Genomic DNA, 11,292 nt, shown 5'->3' with positions numbered 1-11,292 from the left:
GGTTAGTATTCCCCTGGAGATCTTGCTTTCTTCCTCTCTCTCTGCTACTCATCTCTCTCAATGGCCAACTCTAGGGTGTTTTTTTTCTGATTCGAAGTCCGGGAGGTGTTCATCGGTTGTGGAGGCTAGGCTGCTGAGATACTGGGAGGCTGATCCAGTATTTGAAGTACGCTGATCCATCGTTTCAATTTGCAGGCTATGCTTATCCAAAGGTCAATCAACGTGTACCGTTTTAACACCTTCAATGAAGGCTCGGTTTATGAGTAAGTGTTTTTGATATCGCCAGAAGCAATCCGAACTTCAAGTTTGGTGATGCGCCTGTCTCTATTAGGTTCACGGAACATACCGTCTTCGTTGGGCTTGCGGAAACGAGAGACCCGATCCCATGGAAAGGTTTTGGTTTTTCAATTACAACCACCTCATGTTATTTGCCAAGACAACACTAGTTTTCCAGGTTTGAATTGTTTACCATACTTTACAACGGCTCCATATAATGATTATAAATTTCACCGCCAAGTAGCCTTAATAGTTGTTTGGTTAGCAGACTTCGTTGGTGATGTCAGGGGCATTAAAACGATTTACAACGAAGAGATCCAGAGTACTCTACGTCTCATGACAATCACAAGGAGGTAGATGACAACTTTGCATGTTTTTTAACTACCCCGTTACACACATTTGCGACTTGCACGTTTGTTCAAGGATGAAAAACATGGTTTTTGGCCTCTGCAGGCACTTGACTGTCTACCTGAGTGTATTTGACGGGATTGCTGTGCAGAAGGACAACTAAAGGCGCTACTCTGATGTAGAACTAAAGATGGTTGTTGCAACAAATATATTTGGAGGTAAGAACGAACTCTCTGTTAAACTTTGTACACTAAGGTCTTGGGGTTAACTTGTGGTCGTGTTAAATACATTAGTGAACAAGTTTTTATAAAAGGTCTACCATAATTTTGAGGAAGCTGCTGATTCACGCTAAGTTGCTATATCTTGACGCCTGACCACATTTAAAATCGGCACAATCATCAGACTCATAACCTCTTTGATTGCAAGCAGGCTGTTCATCAACGCTTCTTCTGGTACTCATTCAGATCCATAGAACTTTCAGGTCAGAGATAAAGACAGAGAGACACCATTGGCTGGCCGAGTATCATGAGTGGAAAAAAGAGAGGCTCAACAGATACCAATGAAGTAAGGTAACTGAATAAGACATGAATGTTCTTATTTTTGGTTTACTGATTTCAGGAACTTATGATCTTGATTCCTGGAACTAGATAGTTTCTTTTGTATTCTTGCAAACCGATATTGTAATATATTCTAGAGAACCACATCTAATGCACCCCGAATCAGCAGCAGAAACAAATCAAGAAGGTTTGCCTTATGGGTTTGCGATTAAACGAGATGGGCTTGAAGTATATTGCAAATGTGTTTATGAACATATTTCAGCCCAAAGAAAGAAAGGAACAACAAGAAATTATAAGTGATGGTCATATAATATATCAATCTGACGGTAATTCAGAGACCGTCGATCATGTAGAAGCACGAGACCAGCCGAAGAGTTTTAGGACTACAATCCTTCAATTTCGGTCAAGTCAAGACATTTATGATTTTGGTCAATTCAAAGTCTTTGATCAAGTCTTCCTAGTCTTTATAAGTTGCCAATTTCTATGTTTGGCTAGTCTTTTTGTATGCGTTGCCTATTATATAAAGACCATTTGATCAATGAAATAAAATAAGATTTAAGTGATTATTTTTGGAACCTTGAGATGGATTCTCACTTCTCGTTTTTTGGTGTGGTTAGCTCCAAGTAACACCTCTTTCCCGTTGGACTTGTGCGTTATATCAAGCAACGGATCGAGACTGCTTCTTTGTTGGACCGGTGCGTCGCATCCGGCAACAAATTGGCTTCGGGAATATCAGCAGCCTTCCGCATCTGCTGTGCGACCCTTCGATCCACCATTTCTTCCTTTGTTGGACTTGTGCGTCATATCAAACAACAATCGAAGCTCGGTAGTATCAAGAGACTCTCCGCCCCTCTTGTGTCACCATTCAATCCACCAGTTCTCTCTTTTGGCGAGTTCATATCCCTTAAGTCCGATTGAGTGATCTTTCCCTAATCTAGGACGTATCAAGTGGTATCAGAGCCACTCAACCGGTACTTGTGTGTTCATTTTTCTCATCTTTCCATCTTCTTCATCCATCTTCTACCTTTCATCTTCTTTTCTTTTAAAAATATATATATATATATTCTACGGAAAGCCAAGAGATCATCCCATCTGAAGCTAAAGAAAGACAGATTTGAGGGCAAATCTTTTTAAAGGAGGAGGGAATGATGCACCCCGAATCAGCAGCAGAAACAAATCAAGAAGATTTGGCTTATGGGTTTGCGATTAAACGAGATGGGCTTGAAGTATATTGCAAATGTGTTTATGAACAAGTTTCAGCCCAAAGAAAGAAAGGACCAACAAGAAATTATAAGTGATGGTCATATAATATATCAATTTGACGGTAATTCAGAGACCGTCGATCATGTGGAAGCACGAGACCAGCCGAAGAGTTTTAGGACTACAATCCTTCAATTTCGGTCAAGTCAAGACATTTATGATTTTGGTCAATTCAAAGTCTTTGGTCAAGTCTTCCTAGTTTTTATAAGTTGCCAATTTCTATGTTTGGCTAGTCTTTTTGTATGCCTTGCCTATTATATAAAGGCCATTTGATCAATGAAATAAAATAAGATTTAAGTGATTATTTTTGGAACCTTGAGATGGATTCTCACTTCTCGTTTCTTGGTGTGGTTAGCTCCAAGTAACACTTCTTTCCCGTTGGACTTGTGCGTTATATCAAGCAACGGATCGAGACTGCTTATTTGTTGGACCGGTGTGTCGCATCCGGCAACAAATTGGCTTCGGGAATATTAGCAGCCTTCCGCATCTGCTGTGCGACCCTTCGATCCATCATTTCTTCCTTTGTTGGACTTGTGCGTCATATCAAACAACAATCGAAGCTCGGTAGTATCAAGAGACTCTCCGCCCCTCTTGTGTCACCATTCAATCCACCAGTTCTCCCTTTTGGCGAGTTCATATCCCTTAAGTCCGATTGAGTGATATTTCCCTAATTTAGGGTGTATCAACATCGTTACATGCTCATTAAAATATATATACAAACAGACAGACGAGAAAGAAAGTGCTTCAAATCATAGTCTTCACCAAAACTTGGGATTAAAACTAAAGTGGCTGATGGAATTTAAGAGAAAACAGAGTAATGAGACACACCAAATATAACACTCAAATGATTTCTTTGGACACAAGTAACTGGTATGTGTTGGGAAATTTTAGTGATGTTTGATCCTTCGATGTAAAAACAAAAAGATGCACATTTAACTCTGGTGGTGGTGGATCATGAACAACTTTTCCCTTTGTAAACAATGTCTGGATTCGGCGATAAGGACGTGAACTCGGTAGAAATCTTCTATGACAATCAAACCAACACGTCTTTCTTCCATGTTTCAACTGATATGCATCAGTACTATCCTGACAATGTGGACACGATAACTTTCCATGTGTTGTCCATCCAGACAACATTCCATATGCGGGAAAATCACTGATAGTCCACATAAGTACTGCATGCATCTTGAAGTTCTGTCTGCATGAAATGTCAAATGTTTCTACACCATTTGCCCATAACTCTTGCAACTCATAAATCAGCGGCTGTAAGAAAACATCAAGAGATCGTTTGGGATGTTCTGGACCAGGAACAAGTATGTTGAGAAATAGAAACTCTCGTTTCATGCACAAAGAGGGGGGCAAATTGTAAGGTGTGAAAATTACTGGCCATAATGAATATTGCCTTCCATGTTTTCCAAATGGGTTGAAACCATCAGTACATAATCCGAGGTAGACGTTTCTGCTCTCTGATGCAAATTCCTCATAAATTGATTGAAAGTGCTTCCATGCTTTTGCATCTGAGGGATGCACAATTTCTCCTTCACTTGAGTGCTCTTTAGCCATCCCATAGCACTTGCTGTGCGTTCCGATTGATATAACCTTTTAAGCCTATCAGCTAATGGCAAATACCACATACGTTTATATGGAACCTTAGCTCTTCCACTAGTGACCTTAAATCGGGGTTTACCACAAATTTACATGCCAAGTAGTTCGCATCGGCTTTCCAGTAAATCATACAGTTGTCGATGCAAACGTCTATCATTTGAAATGGCAAACCTAGACCCGAAACAAGTTTATCGACCTCGTCGTAAGAAGATGGACACATATTATCTTCGGGGAGATAATCTTTCACAAAATCAGCAATTGCATCTACACAGTCTTCTGCCAAATTAAAATCTGATTTTATGGTCATCATCCTAGTTGCAGCCGATAAAGAAGAATGATCTTTTTTACAACCCTCATATATTGGATGCTTAGCTGCATCCAACATATCAAAAAATCTCCTTGCTTCTAAATTTGGTTCCTCAACTCTCTCTCCGTTTTCTATAAATGAAGAGATGTTTTCACGAAATGCATCGTTTACCATTTGCATTGTATCACTAGATTCAACTACCATTCTAGGTTCCTCGAAATTAACCGGCACATATTCACTAGTACTAGGCATATTTCCGGTATCAACTTCCCCATGAAAATACCATATTTTATAATTATGTGTAAATCCGTATTGATACAAATGATTCCATACTCTTTCAATAGGAATGAATTTACTATTATCGCAACGAATACAAGGACAAAACGTCTTACCTTCTCTCAAAGTAATCTCTTGATTTCCGGCAAAACGCATGAACTCGTTAAGCCCTTCCGCAAACTCTTTTGAAATTTGCCCATTTGAATCCCATTGATCGTACATCCATCTACGAAAATTAAAAATATGTGAAGACATTTTAAGTGCTGTTTTCTTAACTTTGTATCTGTCTGTAGATTGCAAATGAATCAATTGCCTTATATAGATGATATATGACTAACGGCTAGTTTGCAAACTAAATGAAAAATCAGATTTTTGATCATTTTCCGACCACTGTCCCAACGGTTGGGAACAACTAAACTTTTTAAAATGCCTGACCACTTTCTGATTAGTTTCTGACCAAAATTCTGACGATTATAAAGTGGTCAAAATTCAGTCACAAATTCCTGACCATTTTTTAACCAGTTTTTTTGGTCAGTAATTGCCGACCACTTTTTGTCCATTTATTTAGATCGTAATTAAATGATCAGTTTATGGTCGGAAACAGTTTTGACCAACTTAAGTGGTCAGAAAATTGGTTAGAATTCACTATGTTTTGTTGTAGTGTACATTTTGATTTCAAAACTTTTCTGTACCTAATAAAGTAAGAATGCTAGTGTGAAAAATAAGTTATGGGTTCAAAATGCTACGGCTATGGAAATCTACAATTCGTCATGCGTAGATTTCGCATATGATAAACATTTACACATGCAATTTGCATTACTAATCATATAGACGTGCATATACTAGTTATTTTGGGCCTGAAACATATTAAAACTGAACAAATATTCAAAGGATACAGCTAATATATTGATTTGGCCTACTCTAATTTGCTCGATAAATAGTTTAGCGGTTATACTTTAACGTAGAGTTTAAGTTAATTACATTTGAGGGAGTTTTTAAACAAATAACTAAATTTGCTAGAGTGTAAGTAGATATATAGCCTAGCGGATTGGGGGAAGAAACGCAATTGCTCTAGAGGCATCTTTTTTAAAGAACACGTACACACATTTCTTAAAATATATGGTGAAATGATCGCATGTTGTTTTGAGAATGTCACGAGATAACAAATGCGAGTGGTGTATGATAAGATTTGTTTCCTTCTTATGTGAATCTTCGTTTCTCCTATTCACAAAGTAGATAGCTCATTACAAAGTTCGGATTAAAAACTTATAGAATCACGCTCTACAGGCTACATCCCTATTAGACATGATACAAACGACTTAGGGTCCACAAATTACAATTGTTTTTTTGATAAGCCATGATCTGGTCGGCACCGGAATTAATTTGCTTAGTGCTAAAGAGTGGACTAGCCCAAAAGCGTACGACACCGTCTAACCCGAGTTTCAAATTACAAATTTATAATTTCGCCAAAAAAGAAAAACATTAAATACGTGTGCAAGAAATATTTCGAGGGATTTGATTTTGGTCTAATTTGGACCCATGAAGTTCGATGCACACATATAGTGTCTTCTCCACTTGGTCCGACCAAGACAAAGACAGAGACATATCATCCATTGGCTATGGCATAACCACTTCACTTTTAAAACCCATCGCACGTTCCATCATTGGCGTATCCAAAAGTCCAATGAATAATGTCAATTTCTAAACCATTTCAAGTATTAAAACATTAAGCAATTTTTGATCAAATTTATTTATTAACCTCATATAATATGTTTCACCTATGGATCACATAAAACGTGTAGATAAGAGAAGCTGTGTTTGAGGCTCCAGTTCATTTTTACCTACCACGATAGTCCCAAAGAACCCAAAAAATGATAAAATAAGTACGTGTTTGGAATTGTTGAGTTAGACAGTTCTGGGAATGGGTTTGAGAAGCTTTGTGTTTATAATTTTGCTTGACACTATCTAAAGCTAATATTTTAGATATCCTGAAATTGGAAACGTTTGGAACGAATAACTAGTACCTCTGGCACACAACACGAATAACCCATGATATTTCATTTCATGTACAGGAAAAGTATTTTGTACAACCTTCTTTCAGTATCATATATTTAAACTTTAACAAGTTTTTTTTTTCAGAAAATAAATCACTTTTGTGCTTCCAGTTTAATTAACAAATAAATAGGCACCATGAGATTCCACTAACTATTGTGTATATAAACATTAGAGAATCGGTCAATTCACTTCAGCATCCTCACACTTTGAATGCTCAACCAAACTTCACTTCATAGGTAAACTTCTTTGCAACCACATAAATTGAGAAGAAGATGAAAGAAAGAGATTCAGAGAGTTTTGAATCTCTCTCTCAAGTTCTCCCAAACACTTCAAATCCTGCACATATGATCCAAATGGCCATGGCAAACTCAGGTTCATCTGCAGCCGCACCTCCACGTCAAGACCAACATGACCGGTCAAAGTGGCTGCTCGACTGTCCTGAACCACCTAGCCCGTGGCATGAGCTTAAAAGCCAAGTCAAAGAATCTTTCCTAACCAAAGCCAAAAGGTTCAAGTCTCTTCAAAAACAGCCTCTCCCTAAACGAATCCTCTCTATCCTCCAAGCCGTTTTCCCAATCTTTGGTTGGTGCAGAAACTATAAACTCATCATGTTCAAGAACGATCTCATGGCTGGTCTAACCCTAGCTAGCCTTTGCATTCCCCAGGTATCTATTTTATAAAAACTAAAGAATGATGATCTGTTTGGAGATCTAAGTAATTTCTTTGATTTTTGTTTTCTTTTTGTTCAGAGCATTGGCTATGCAACTCTTGCAAAGCTTGATCCTCAATATGGCCTATGTAAGTTTATATTATGTATAAAAGTCATGTGTCTTTTATTGCTTGATAAAAAAAATGTGTTTGATACAGTCGAAATTCTAAATGTGTCTTGAACTAGACTTATATATGGAGCGTTACACATTTACAGATTCGAGCGTGGTGCCACCGTTGATATACGCATTGATGGGAACATCAAGAGAGGTAGCAATCGGACCAGTGGCTGTGGTATCTCTCCTTTTATCCTCAATGTTGCAGGAACTAATCGATCCAGAAACAGATCCCTTAGGCTACACGAAACTCGTTTTGACAACAACTTTCTTCGCTGGAATCTTCCAAGCTTCTTTCGGAATATTCAGATTGGGGTTTCTCGTGGATTTTCTGTCGCACGCAGCCATAGTAGGGTTCATGGGTGGTGCAGCCATTGTAATAGGACTCCAACAGCTTAAAGGTTTGCTTGGTATCACTAACTTCACCACAAACACTGACATTGTTTCTGTTCTTCGAACTGTCTGGAGATCTTGTCATCAACAATGGAGTCCTCATACTTTCATCCTCGGATGTTCTTTCCTCAGTTTTATCCTTATCGCTCGTTTCATCGTAAGTAAAATTTAAAGTTGCTTTGGTTAATAAATCTAACACTAATTCTTAACTTTTGGTTCGATTCAATCTGAGTCTACCATATGAAGGTTCACGTGCTTTCGTTCCAGACCATTAGCAATAAATATATAATGACATACTATGCTAAAATATTGTTTTTCTTCACGTTTAAAAATACATATGTATAGGGTACTAAAAGTGTTAGATAATAAAATGAATTTAACAATGGAATATATGTATATTAGGGGAAAAAGAACAAAAAGCTGTTTTGGCTACCGGCAATAGCTCCGTTGATCTCCGTCGTAGTTTCAACGTTAATGGTGTTTCTCACTAAAGCCGACGAGCATGGCGTGAAGACAGTGAGGCATATCAAGGAGGTCTTAATCCCATATCAATTAACGATCTTGAGTTTAATACTCCTCATCTTGGACATATCGCTAAAATCGGATTAATCGTTGCTGTTGTCGCTTTAACCGTGAGTCATTAACGTTTGACTATTAATTACTTATTTTCTATTATTGTTTTGATTAATTAATTACACATTTTTATCAGGAGGCCATTGCGGTGGGAAGGTCGTTCGCGGGAATAAAAGGGTATAGACTCGATGGAAACAAAGAAATGGTGGCCATTGGATTTATGAATGTTCTTGGTTCCTTAACATCTTGTTATGCTGCTACTGGTAATTTAACAAAATCTGCATTTCTTTAAATATGGAGATATATCAGTATCCTACTATATATACGATTGACATAACACATAAAAGTCATTTTGGTGGATGAATACAATTTGCTTACGTATTATTTTGTGAACTTCCTAGCTAGATCTTACTATTAAATAACATAAGAAAAATAATTTCAAAACTTAAATGACCATCGCAGTGAGAATTTATTTAATTAAATATAAACATCGATACATGTAAATGTAACTATATTCTTCTATATACGTAAATTACGTGTTCTGGCGACCTAAATTTGGCAAAATCGTCATCTTATTTTTTTCCTACAACAATTTTGCTTTAGGTTCTTTCTCTCGGACGGCGGTGAACTTCGCTGCCGGGTGTGAGACGGCGATGTCGAACATTGTAATGGCGGTTACAGTTTTTGTAGCACTCGAGTGCTTAACGAGGCTTCTCTACTATACTCCAATCGCGATCCTCGCCTCCATAATCCTTTCAGCACTTCCGGGATTAATCGACATAATGAAGCTATTCACATTTGGAAAATTGATAAATTGGACTTCTTTGCTCTCATTGGAGCTTTCTTTGGCGTTTTATTCGGCTCTGTCGAGATCGGACTCCTCGTTGCGGTACGGATAAACATCGTCTAAAAAATATACACAAATATTAAGTCATAAAGTTATAACAATACCTTTGATGTTTTTTATTTAAAGATCGAGTTTAAATTGATTGTAATTTGTAGGTGGTTTTATTCGTTTGCCAAGATCATACTCATATCGATTCGACCATGGATTTAAACGCTCGGCAATTCCTGGGACCGACATTTTTGCAGATACTGATCAGTATCCTATGTCGGTTAAGACTCCCAGAGTGTTGATTTTTCGTGTCCAATCTGCATTGTTGTGCTTTGCTAATGCTAGTTCCATCGAGAAAGGTATTGATGCACATAGGTTGAGCCCATATTGACTGATTACAATTTTATAATTTATTTTACATATATTTAGCATCTACGTTCCTATAGGATATGAGATGGATAACGAGGAGAAGAAGATGAAAACACAATGAGCACGAATGATAGAAAGACCTTTTTGTATCCGTGATATGTTCAAGTAGTGACATTGCATAAATAATGCAACTATATACAACATATAATTTTTTCTTTAAAATGATCGTAGGTTCAATTCTCTCTCTTCTTTTACTAACTTCAACGTTTTCTTATGATTTGTTAGTATTATAAGAAAAAATAATTTTTATTTCATTTTTGTTTTATGAACCCATAAAGCGGCAGCAGCTTACACGTCTGGCCTGATTTATTGGCAATAGTATCTGAGAGAACAACGAGCATCCCAACGATATTCAAAATTCACATATATACTACTTGGTTCCAATTTCGGAACATATTTACAAATTACTGGATTATTAAGATAAACTTGATCTTTTTACAAAACCACAAAGAATCAAAGAACCAACTAGCTCCTATAGTTAGAGACTTCGGTTTTGTATTCTTCGATTCAGTGGAAGGAACTGTCCGAGACAGGAATATGTTACCCTTTGAATCTTTCCTGCTGTACCTCTCCACCTCATTTCTCATCACTATGAGGCAGATGAGGAACTATATCTCTGTCATGTGTGATCCTGAAGGTATTAGGCACAAGCAAATGTCATGACTTGAACGTTTTCTTCTCTTCATTACATGCAAGCTTACATCTCAACACAAGTCAATTAACAACTTCAAAGGAACCAAAATGCAGGCCTAACCGTTGAATTGTGGTAAGTGTTGATACTGGATTTCGTACTAAATCCATCCCGCTAAAAGAATTAGAATACCGGTTAGCATTAACTCGAGTTGAGTTTAAACCAGCCCAGAGAGACGTAATATCGGCCCATAGAGCCCGCACGAGTCAAAATGAGATCTTTGGCTTGGATCAAAGACTAAGTCTAAAAGATCCCCCATATCTCGGAAGGTAGCTCATAACTTGAATAATGGAGAAGAAGTCAAAGCTAAATATGAGGAACACGTGTAACAAACTCACCAAACTTAGAAGATTCAACACCCTCCTATAAAAGAGAACGAGATGGCTTTTGCAGGGGGGGCTGGAGCACTTTACTTTCCACAAAAGAAATAAACAGAATCATGAACATTGACACTAAAAATACAAGGAAGAAGACACGTGCTTTCTTGATTATCATCCCACTTCTCCAACATAAATCGAACCAACAACGGGACAAGGAACGGGATCAACAACGTATTGTTGCTTGCTTTACGGATCAATTACAGCCATGTATTTGATCAGACTAAAATCCTTCTTATCTCACGAGACCTCAACAAGAAGACGAGAGCTCTTCATATGATGTCTGATCTAACGAGATCATATGTAACCGATCCGAGTTCTTATAGATTCATCATCCGTTCGCAAACGATACAAGACCGATAAAATCGACATCTCACCCGAGATGACAATAACCGAACTACGTTCAGACTTGATCCCTTGACGGGTACGTAGGCAGCTCGATCCCGAGTTCAGTCACGATCCTTTTTCTCTTCCGAGATCTCGATG

General features: G+C 37.8%; 1 pseudogene; it reads left to right on the top strand.

The window, feature by feature from the left end:
- The first annotated feature begins 6,566 nt into the window (after window positions 1–6,566).
- On the top strand, window positions 6,567–9,373 carry LOC125592779 (annotated as a pseudogene).
- The last annotated feature ends 1,919 nt before the right edge of the window (window positions 9,374–11,292 follow it).

Source organism: Brassica napus, chromosome C9, assembly GCF_020379485.1.
Source record: "Brassica napus cultivar Da-Ae chromosome C9, Da-Ae, whole genome shotgun sequence".
Classification (NCBI taxonomy): Eukaryota; Viridiplantae; Streptophyta; class Magnoliopsida; order Brassicales; family Brassicaceae; genus Brassica; species Brassica napus.
Note: the sequence above shows the minus strand (reverse complement) of the source record. Positions and strands in the feature narration are given on the sequence as shown.